Source organism: Macaca nemestrina, chromosome 10, assembly GCF_043159975.1.
Source record: "Macaca nemestrina isolate mMacNem1 chromosome 10, mMacNem.hap1, whole genome shotgun sequence".
NCBI classification, from domain to species: domain Eukaryota; kingdom Metazoa; phylum Chordata; class Mammalia; order Primates; family Cercopithecidae; genus Macaca; species Macaca nemestrina.
In genome coordinates this window covers 11,401,278-11,411,616 of record NC_092134.1, presented here as the reverse complement: position 1 = coordinate 11,411,616, position 10,339 = coordinate 11,401,278, and the positions used below count along the sequence as shown (strand labels likewise).

At 46.7% G+C, this 10,339-nt stretch overlaps 1 long non-coding RNA gene across 1 annotated transcript; it reads left to right on the top strand.

Moving 5' to 3' along the window:
- Positions 1–1,298: 1,298 nt before the first annotated feature.
- Positions 1,299–3,843, top strand: LOC105494533 (uncharacterized). Its single transcript, XR_011608476.1, has 2 exons — positions 1,299–2,766; positions 3,720–3,843. It is a non-coding gene; the product is annotated as an uncharacterized lncRNA (long non-coding RNA).
- The last annotated feature ends 6,496 nt before the right edge of the window (positions 3,844–10,339 follow it).

The window sequence follows — 10,339 nt, the reverse complement described above, 5'->3', positions numbered from 1 at the left end:
ACACTGGGGTGGAGGAATAAATTTATGCAAAAATATACATATGAACATAATTATTACATATTATTACAGGAGGAAAAATTGTAAAATGCACACAGCAATGTAAATTTGGTTTACATATAGTAGGTGCTCAATAAATGCTTAATATAAAAAAGCAATTCGGTTGTATCTACAGCTAACAATATACTATATGATACATTTTAAACACTGTTGAGGGTAAATCTCATGTCAAGTATTCTTACCACAATAAAAGAAAATTATTTTTAAAACCCCAAACCAAAAAATCCACAATTCGGAGGAAGAGGGCCCTGGCTCTTTAAAAGCCAGAGGCTGGTTATGAGAGAAAAGAGGCGGGTCCTGGAACTGGTATAATAAACTTCTTGCCTTATTTAAATGAGCATGCGTGAAGGTCTCACCGGTGCCAGAGCCACGTTCCTGCACCCAATGCGCCTGCGCTCCCTGAAGCCAGACTGGGCCCTCGGCTCCGCCCGCCTATTTAGGTGGGCGGAGACAGTCGCGTGACTTCAGTGGACCCACAATCTCCCGCGCAATTAACCAGACCCGCCCCTTTACACAGGCGCATGCGTCAGCACTTGACAGCTTGCTGAAGGACGCCTGGAGTTGCGCCTGCGCTGTGGACGCTCCCGCCGGAAGTGGGCGGGATAGCGTTCCAATGCGGAAAGGGCAGTGAGAGCGCGGGGGAGGCGCGGGTGGCCGAGTATGGGGTGGGGACTGTCCCCAATGCGCCGCAGCAAGGTTACTAGACCTAAAAATGTCACGACTGGGAATATGATCACAGAGAACTTACTCTTCAATTTAGAAAAGATTTGGGCCGGGCGCGGTGGCTCACACCTGTAATCCCAGCACTTTGGGAGGCCGCGGCCGGTGGATCACCTGAGGTCAGCGGTTCGAGACCGGCCTGGCCAACATGGTGAAACCCCCGTCTCTAACTAAACAAAATACAAAAATTAGCTGGGCGTGGTGGCGGGCGCCTGTAATCCTTGCTACTCGGGAGGGTGAGGCAGGAGAATCTCTTGAACCCAGTAGGTGGAGGTTGCAGTGAGCTGAGATTGCACCATTGCACTCCAGGCTGGGCGACAAGAGTGAAACTCTGTCTCAAAAAAAAAAAAAAAAAAAAAAAAATTTGGCCGGGTGCAGTAGCTCACGCCTGTAATCCCAGCACTTTGGGAGACCGAGGCAGGCAGATCACCTGCGGTCGGGAGTTGGAGACCAGCCTGATCAACATGGAAAAACCCTGTCTCTACTAAAAATACAAAATTAGCCTGGCGTGGTGGCACATGCCTGTAATCCCAGCTACTCAGGAGGCTGAGGCAGGAGAATCGCTTGAACCCAGGAGGCGAAGGTTGTGGTGAACTGAGATCGCACCATTGCACTCATTGCACTACAGCCTGGGCAACGATAGCAAAACTCTGTCTCAAAAAAATAATAGTAATAATAAAATTTAATAAAAGAGCCCTAAGCCAAGAATGGACCTGCTTTGAAAAGAATGCTTCGTATGTCCCTCATAAAAAGCATAGAAAAGTAATGAAAAATCAATCATGGAAGCCCTTAAATGGACTCAAAATCTACACCTAGTTAATATGATGTACCCCACAGGGCCACCTTCATGGGCAGGTGACCTGAGCAGTCACACATGGCCCTGCATTCAGAAGGGGCTTGTGCTTGGGCTAATACCCTCCTGTCACTATTTTGAAATTCTCCTGTGTTGCCCAGCCTGGAGTGCAATGGTGTGATCACGGCTCACTGCAACCTCCACCTTCCAGGTTCAACTGATTCTCCCACCTAAGCCTCCTGAGTAGCTGGGATTACATGCATGTGCCACCATGCCTGGCTGATTTTTAATTTTTTAGTAGAAATGGGGTTTCACCATGGCCAGGCTAGGTCTTAAACCCCTGACCTTAGGCCTCCTGACCTGATCCACCCGCCTCGGCCTCCCAAAGTGCTAGGATTACAGGTGTGTGCCCTTGCGCCGGTCCATTTTCAAATTCTTCATAATTTTTTTTTTCAGATATGGTCTCCCTCTGTTGCCCAGGCTTGAGTGCAGTGGTGCGATCACAGCTCACTGTAGCCTCGACTTTTCAGACTCAAGTGATCCTCTTGCCTCAGCCTCCTGAGTAGCTGGGACCACAGGTGTGTGCCACCATGCCCGTTAATTTTTATTTTTGTAGAGATGGGGTCTCACTATCTTGCCCAGGCTGGCCTTGAACTCCTGGGCTCAAGCGATCCTCCTGCCTCAGCCTCCCAAAGTGCTGGGATTACAGGTATGAGCCACTGTATCCAGCCCTCTGCTCTTAAATAGAGCCTCATGAGAGAAACACTCCCCTTCCCAGCTGTGGACATAGTTATGTGAGGATGTGATTGGGGCTGTGACAGGCTGAGAAATAAAGCCAACCTGCTGCAGATGGCAGAGAAAAAGAACTTGAGTCCTTAATGACATTCCTGAGCCATTCACAACACTGTAAGGTCATTGGACCCATTGTTCTGTGACAAAATACATTTTCCTTATTGGTTAAGCACTTTTAATTACATTTCCTTTTACTTGTAGGTGGGCTGATGGTGGAGGCTAAAGCAACTCTACCTTCCAGGCTTATCCATCATGTGGACTTCTAATTAACCTCAGTTCCCGGGATGCCTCTAAGATTTCTACATTATCTACTGTTAAGAGCAAGTAATTACTGCAAATCTGCCCTTGGGTCAAAACAACCTTGATGGCATATTCCTTCTGAAGCACATATACTCTTTCCCTAGGTATGTAAGCCTTGGGTCTGGGGGCTAACAGTGCAGGGATCCATCATCTCACAGCCACCCAAGACATGGCTTTTGTTCATAAATCCCTATTAAATGTTTCATTCTGAGGCTGGGTGGGTGGCTCACACCTGTAATCCCAGTGCTTTGGGAGGCCAAGACAGGAGGAATGCTTGAGGCCAGGAGTTTGAGAGCAACCTGGACAAAGTGGTGAGACCTCATTGCTACAAAACTGGAAAACCTTAAACGAGTGTGTTGCGGTGTACCTATAGTCCCAGCTACTCAGGAGGCTGAGGCAGGAGGATTGCTTGAGCCCAGAAGTCTGAGGCTGCAGTGAGCCATGATTGTGCCACTGCACTCCAGCCTGGACAACAGAGCAAGACTCCGTCTCTAAAAAACAAAAAAGTTTCTTTCTGAGAAACCAGATTTGTCAGCTTCCTTCAGCTCTCTCAGCCCTTGGGGGTAGGTTTGCTCATGGTAGAACACTGATACATCACCCCCAGGCTATCCCAAGAAAACATGCTCACTGGCTTGGTAATGTGTTAGCTTGGCTAGTTGAATTGCATTTCCCAGAATTCCTTTTTCTATGTGTTTCTGGTAGGGTGGGCCATAAAGGGCAGTTTTCTGTGGAATGAGATTTGGTGTGTGGAAGTAGAGCAGCAGCCATACTCTTACTGATGCCTCGAAGGCTGGGGCAGAGTCACCAGGCACTTCTGCGTCTCCTGAACATTTTCCTTTACCTGCCTGTGGTGGGTCCACCTGCCCCTGGATCCTCCTTTGGCTGCCGTGACCCCTGAGCCAGCTCCCTGCCTAAGGGCACCAGTGTTTCCTGCCATCAAAGTTGGGGACAATGAGGACTGACCTAGGTTTCAGTCTGTGTTTATAGATTTCAGCTCTTGCTCATGGGTTCCAGATTGTTCTTGCTCTTCCCTACTTTACATCCATCTTCTGTTCAGCTGCCTGCCCTGCAGACTTCAGTCTCCAGCATCAGACACAGAGACCCAGCATTATGGAAACTGTCTAGCCAGATCTCACAATTGTGGAAGATCTCAACTCCTACAATAAATCTCTTAAAAACCACGTGTGGCTGGGCGCAGTGGCTCATGTCTGTAATTCCAGCACTTTGGGAGGCCGAGGTGAGCAAATCTCTTGAGCCCAGGAGTTTGAGACCAGCCTGGAGCAGCATGGTGAAACTGCATCTCTACAAAAGGAACAAAAATTAGCTGGGCATGGTGGCACACGCCTGTAGTCCCAGCTACTCAGGAGGCTGAGGTGGGGGAATTGCTTGAGCCCAGGAGATTGAGGCTGCAGTGAGCTATGATGGCGCCACTGCCCTCCAGCCTGGGCAACAGAGTGAGACCCTGTCTCAAAAACAACCCCTCCCCACAAAAAAGTCACCTGGGTGAGGCTGTGCGCGGTGGCTCACACCTGTAATCCCAGCACTGTGGGAGGCTGAGGCGGGCGGATTACGAGGTCAGGAGATTGAGACCATCCTGGCTAACACGATGAAACCCCATCTCTACTAAAAATACAAAAAATTAGCTGGGCGCGGTGGTGGGCACCTGTAGTCCCAGCTACTCAGGAGGCTGAGGCAGGAGAATGGCGTGAACCCGGGAGGCAGAGCTTGCAGTGAGCTGAGATTGCACTATTGCACTCCAGCCTGGGCGACAGAGCGAGACTCCGTCTTAAAACAAAAGAAAAAAAAAAAATACCTCATCTGGAGGAAGCCTATGCAGCCATTTCAGCCAAAGATGCTACTGGAGATGGTGCCCAAGACAAAGAGAGGGGAGAAATACCCCAGCTTCCCCTCCTGCCTTCCAGCCTCTCACCAGTCCCTTCCATTGACTGAGCCCAGCAGGAAGGCTGGAAAGCTCAGACTGCGTGTTCATCACCCTGGGAAACAGAGCAGAGCAGGCGGAAGGGTAAGGAGGGGATCGGATGTCATTCAGACAAATGACAAGTACACTAAATATTCATCCACTCGATACATATTTATTGTGTGCCGGGAACCACGCTAAGTGCTGAGGCTACAGCTTTGCTCAAAACAAAGTCCCGTGGTTGGAGACTGGAATTGTTTTAGGATGCCAGTGAGAAGCCTGAACCGCAGGAAGACACAAGGTCTCAACCACATGCCATAGCAATTACTTATATTTAACATTTCCCTAACCAGACAACATGCTGGCATCAGCAGATGTTAAGTGAATCTAACTGAAATACAATACACTTCTCAATTTAACAGCTCTCCAGAAAGAAGCACATGAATTTGGCAGCTCCTTTAAAGATGCTAACAAGTTCGAAGCATCCTTTCTGTTGCCTCATGGCTCTATCAAGGGAAGTACTTGCAGTTCTGGAGTTGCAGTTCATCTGACATCTTTGATATAATTGCATTGCTAGGACATCTTTTTTTTTTTTTTTTTTTTTTTTTTGAGACAGAGTCTCACTCTGTTGCCCAGGCTGGAGTGCAGTGGCGCGATCTCGGCTCACTGCAACCTCTGCCTCCTGAGTTCAAGCGATTCTCTTGCCTCAGCCTCCCAAGTAGCTGGGACTACATGCGCCATCACCACGCCCGGTTAATTTTTGTATATTTAGTAGAGATGGAGTTTCACCATGTTGGCCAGGTTGGTCTTGAACTCCTGACCTCAAGTGGTTCATCTGCTTCAGCCTCCCAAAGGCATGAGCTGCCCCGCCCGGCCATGATATATTCGTGTTTTGTTTTGTTTTGTTTTGTTTTGTTTGAAACGGAGTTTCACTCTTGTTGCCCAGGCTGGAGTACAGTGGCACAATCTCAGCTCACTGCAACCTCCGCCTCCCGGGTTCAAGTGATTCTCCTGCCTCACTCTCCCAAGTAGCTGGGATTACAGGAGCCCGCCACCATGCCTGGCTAAGTTTTTTGTATTTTTAGTAAAGATGGGGTTTCACCATGTTGGCCAGGCTGGTCTCAAACTGCTGACCTCAGGTGATCCGCCCGCTTCAGCCTCCCAGAGTGCTGGGATTACAGGCACGAGCCACTGCGCCCAACCATATTCTTTTTTTGTTTTTTTGTTTTGTTTTGTTTTAAGAGACAGGCTCTTGCTATGTCGTCCAGGCTGGCCTCAAACTCCTGGGCTGAAGCTGTCCTCCTGCCTCAGCCTCCAGAGTAGCTGAGATGACAAAGATACAGGCACCAGGACACACTCATCTTGTATATTATTTGGGGTGGATCATGCCAGTTCCTAAATCAGAAAACTAACTTGTTTTCTGTAATCTAGAGACAGTGACAAATAATGTGGATCTCACTCATCACTCGAGATGTTAGGCCCTATGGCTGGGTTCTGTGGCTCATGCGTGTCATCCCAGCGCTTTAGGAGGCTGAGGTGGGAGGATGGCTTAAGCCCAGGAGGCTGAGGCTGCAGTGAGCCATGATGGTGCCACTGCACTACAGCCTGGGCGACAGAGCAAGACCCTGTCTTTCTTTCTTTATTTTTTTTTGAGTCAGAGTTTTGGTCTGTCGCACAGGCTGGAGTACAGTGGTGTGATCTCGGCTCAGTGCAGCCTCCACCTCGTGGGTTCAAGTGATTCTCCTGCCTCAGCCTCCCACGTAGCTGGGACCACAGGCGTGTGCCACCACGCCTGGTTACTTTTTTTGTTGTATTTTTTGTAGAGATGGAGTTACACCATGTTGGCTGGGCGGATGTCAAACTCAAATGACCTCAAGTGATTTGCCTGCCTCGGCCTCCCAAAGTGCTGGGATTACAGGCATGAGCCAGGACGCCCAGCCATATCTCATCTCTTAAAATAAAATAAAATAAAATAAACCAGGCGGATGGCACACACTTGTAGTTTAGCTCCTCGGGAGGCTGCATTGAAAGGATCGCTTGAGCTCGGGAGATCAAGACTGCACTGAGCCGTGATTGTGCCACTGCACTCTAGACAGGGCGACAGAAAAAAAAAAAAAAAAAAAGAATATCATAGCAGCGAAATGAATGAGTTATAGTCACATGTAACAATGGCTGGGTCTAATATGGAGCCATAATACTGAGTACAGGAAGACGGACAGACGTATATATATATGTGTGTGTGTGTGTGTGTGTGTGTGTCTGTATAATTTATATTAATAATTATGTTCGGCCAGGCGCTGTGGCTCACACTTGTAATCTCAGCACTTTGGAAGGCTGAGGCGGACAGATCACCTGAGGTCAGGAGTTCAAGACCAGCCTGGCCAACATGGTGAAACCCTGTCTCTACTAAAAATACAAAAATTGGTGTGGTGGCAGGTGCCTGTAATCCCAGCTACTCAGGAGGCTGAGGCAGGAGAATCACTTGAACCCAGGAGGCAGAGGTTGCAGTGAACCGAGATCGCACCATTGCACTCCAGCCTAGGCGACAGAACAAGACTGTCTCAATAAATAAATAAATAATTATGTTCATACATAATTTAAAAAATAAAAGATCCAAACCAGGAAAAACAAACATAAGTGGTAGAACTACAAAGAAAAGCAACTAAATTACCAGAAAAGCAAGGCTGTGGTTATGTCTGGGGGGAGAAGGAGGCCAAGGCTGAGAGTCTGCATGTTCCAGGCTTCTGGGCGCTGGCAGTGACTGATTTCATGACCTGGGTGGTAGGTACCTAGGTGTTCAGCTTACTATTACTTGACAAACTGTACATACGGTTTTTGTGCTTTCCTCTATGCTTATTTCATGAGAAAATGTAAACGTAAAGCTGACAAAAGCAAGTCTCAGTACGTTGTTGTTTTACATGTAATAGATTAGTATACAATTTATTTACAAGATGAAAAGTACACAACATAATAAGATATAAAGGAACATAAATTGAACTAGAATGATATACCCCAACTTCACAATAGTGGTTGCTTCCGGAGAGTGAGAAAGTGGGGATTAATGTATAATTATATGCCAGGTGCAGTAGCTCACGCCTGTAATCACAGCACTTTGAGAGGCCAAGACAGGAGGATCGCTTTGAGCTCAGGAGTTTGAGACCAGCCTGGCCAACATAGTGAGACCCCTGTCTCTACAGAAAATGTAAAAAATTAGCCGGGTGCGGTGGCATACAGTTGTCGTCCCAGCTACTCAGGAAGTTGAGGTGAAAGGATCACTTGAGCCTGGGTTGTCAAGGTTATAGTGAGCAGAGATCACGTCACTGTGCTCCAGCCTGGGCAACAGAGACAGACCTTGTCTCAAATAAATAAATAAATAAATAAATAAATAAATAAATAAGTAAATAAATAAAATATATTTTTAAAAAAGGCCAGGCCTGGTGGCTCACGCCCAGCACTTTGGGAGACCGAGGTGGATGGATCACAAGGTCAAGAGATTGAGACCATCCTGGCCAACATGGTGAAACCCTGTCTCTACTAAAAATATAAAAGTTGCCTGGGCATGGTGGTGCACACCTGTAGTCCCATTTACTCAGGAGGCTGAGGCACAGGAATCGCTTGAACCCGGGAGGCAGAGGTTGCAGTGAGCCGAGATCGCACCACTGCACTCCAGGCTGGGTGACAGAGTAAGACTCTGTCTCAAAAAAAGAAAAAAAGAAAAAAAATGGCCAAGTGCGGTGGCTCACATCTGTAATCCCAGCACTTAGGGAGGCCAAGGCAGGCGGATCATGAGGTCAGGAGATCGAGACCATCCTGGCTAACATGGTGAAACCCCGTCTCTACTAAAAATACAAAAAAAAAAAAAATTAACCAAGCCTGGTAACAGGTGCCTGTAGTCCCAGCTACTCAGGAAGCTGAGGCAGGAGAATGGCATGAACCTGGGAGGTGGAGCTTGCAGTGAGCTGACATCGCGCCACTGCACTCCAGCCTGGGCGACAGATATATATGTATATCTAATTATAATATGTAATAATATGTAATTCTAATCTAGTGGTTTTTAAGGTTTTCACAGGGTTGTGCGACCACCATCACTATCTACTTTCAGAATATTTTCATCACTTCATAAGGAACCTCATACCCATTAGCTGCCACTCTTCCTTTCCCCGCTCCCCCCGCCCCTGGCAAGCACTTCTCTGCTTTCTTCTCTCTGAATTTGCCTGTTCTGGACATTTCCTATAAGTGGAGTCATACATTATGTAGTCTTTTGTGATAGATGACCTTCACTTCCCACGATGTCTTCAAGGTTTTTCCACGTGATAACCTGTGTCAATACATCATTCTGTTGCATGGCTGAATCACATTCCATTGTATGGCAGATCATATTTTGTTTGTTCATTCATCAGTGGATGGACACTTGCATTGTTTCCATTTTTTGGCTTTTAGGAATAATGCTAGTATAAACATTTGTGTACAAGGTTTTGTGTGGACATAATGTTTCATTTCTTTTGGTGCTATACCCAGGAGTGGAATTGCTCTGTCTTGTCCTATGGTAACTTGGTGTTTCATATTTTGAGGAACTGCCAAACTGTCTTCCAAAGTGGCTGCACCATTTCACATTCCCATTAGTAATACGTGAGGGTCTTAATTTCTCCACATCTTTAACATTTATGATTGTCTTTTTAACTTTAGCTATTCTAGTGAGTGAGAAGTGGTATCTCACTCTGATCTGATTTGCATTTCCCTAATAATTAATGATGTTTAACTCAGTGTCTTTGTTAAATGCAGAAATAACCATGTAAATTTCCAGATTAAATCACCACATCAAAATTTTTATATTATTAATTTGAACAATTAATATTTTAGTTATTTTATGATTATAGAAGCAGTATATACTAAAATGATTATTCCCCAAATCAGGGTAATCCTTTGAGGGGAAGAGAGAGAAAGCCAGGATGGGAGAAGAGGGACACTGGTCATTTAGAGCGATGGCATGGCCAGGCCCAGTGGCTCACGCCTTTAATCCCAGCACCTTGGGAGGCCAAGATGGGAGGATCACTTGAGATCAGGAGTTTGAGACCAGCCTAGCCAATATGGTGAAACACTGTCTCTACAAATATACAAAAATTAACTGGGCATGGTGGTGGGCGCCTGTAATCTCGGCTACTTGGGAGGCTGAGCAGGAGAATCCTTTGAACCCTGGAGGCAGAGGTTGCAGAGAACCAAGATCACGCCACTGCACTCCAGACTGGGGAACAAGGGCAAAACTCCATCTTAAAAAAAAAAAAAAAAAGCTGGGCGCGGTGGCTCATGCCTATAATCCCAGCACTTTGGGAGGCCGAGGAGGGCGGATTATGAGGTCAGGAGTTCGAGATCAGCCTGGCCAACATGGTGAAACCCCGTCTCTACTAAAAATACAAAAATTGACTGGGTGTAGTGGTGCGTGCCTGCAATCCCAGCTACTCAGGAGGCTGAGGCAGGAGAACTGCTTGAACTGGGACCCAGGAGGCAGAGGTTGCAGTGAGCCAAGATCATGCCATTGCACTCCAGCCTGGACAACAAGAGTGAAACTCTGTCTCAAAAAAAAAAAAAAAAAAAAAAAGAAGAACGATAGCAATGTCTTCTTCTTGATCTGGGTGGGTCAGTTACACAGATTGACTTTGTAATTATTACTTAAATTACATCTGTACATTTTATGCACAAAAGATTTTTACTGTTTCTTTTTTTTTTTTTTTTTTGAGACAGAATCTCGCTCTGTCGCCCAG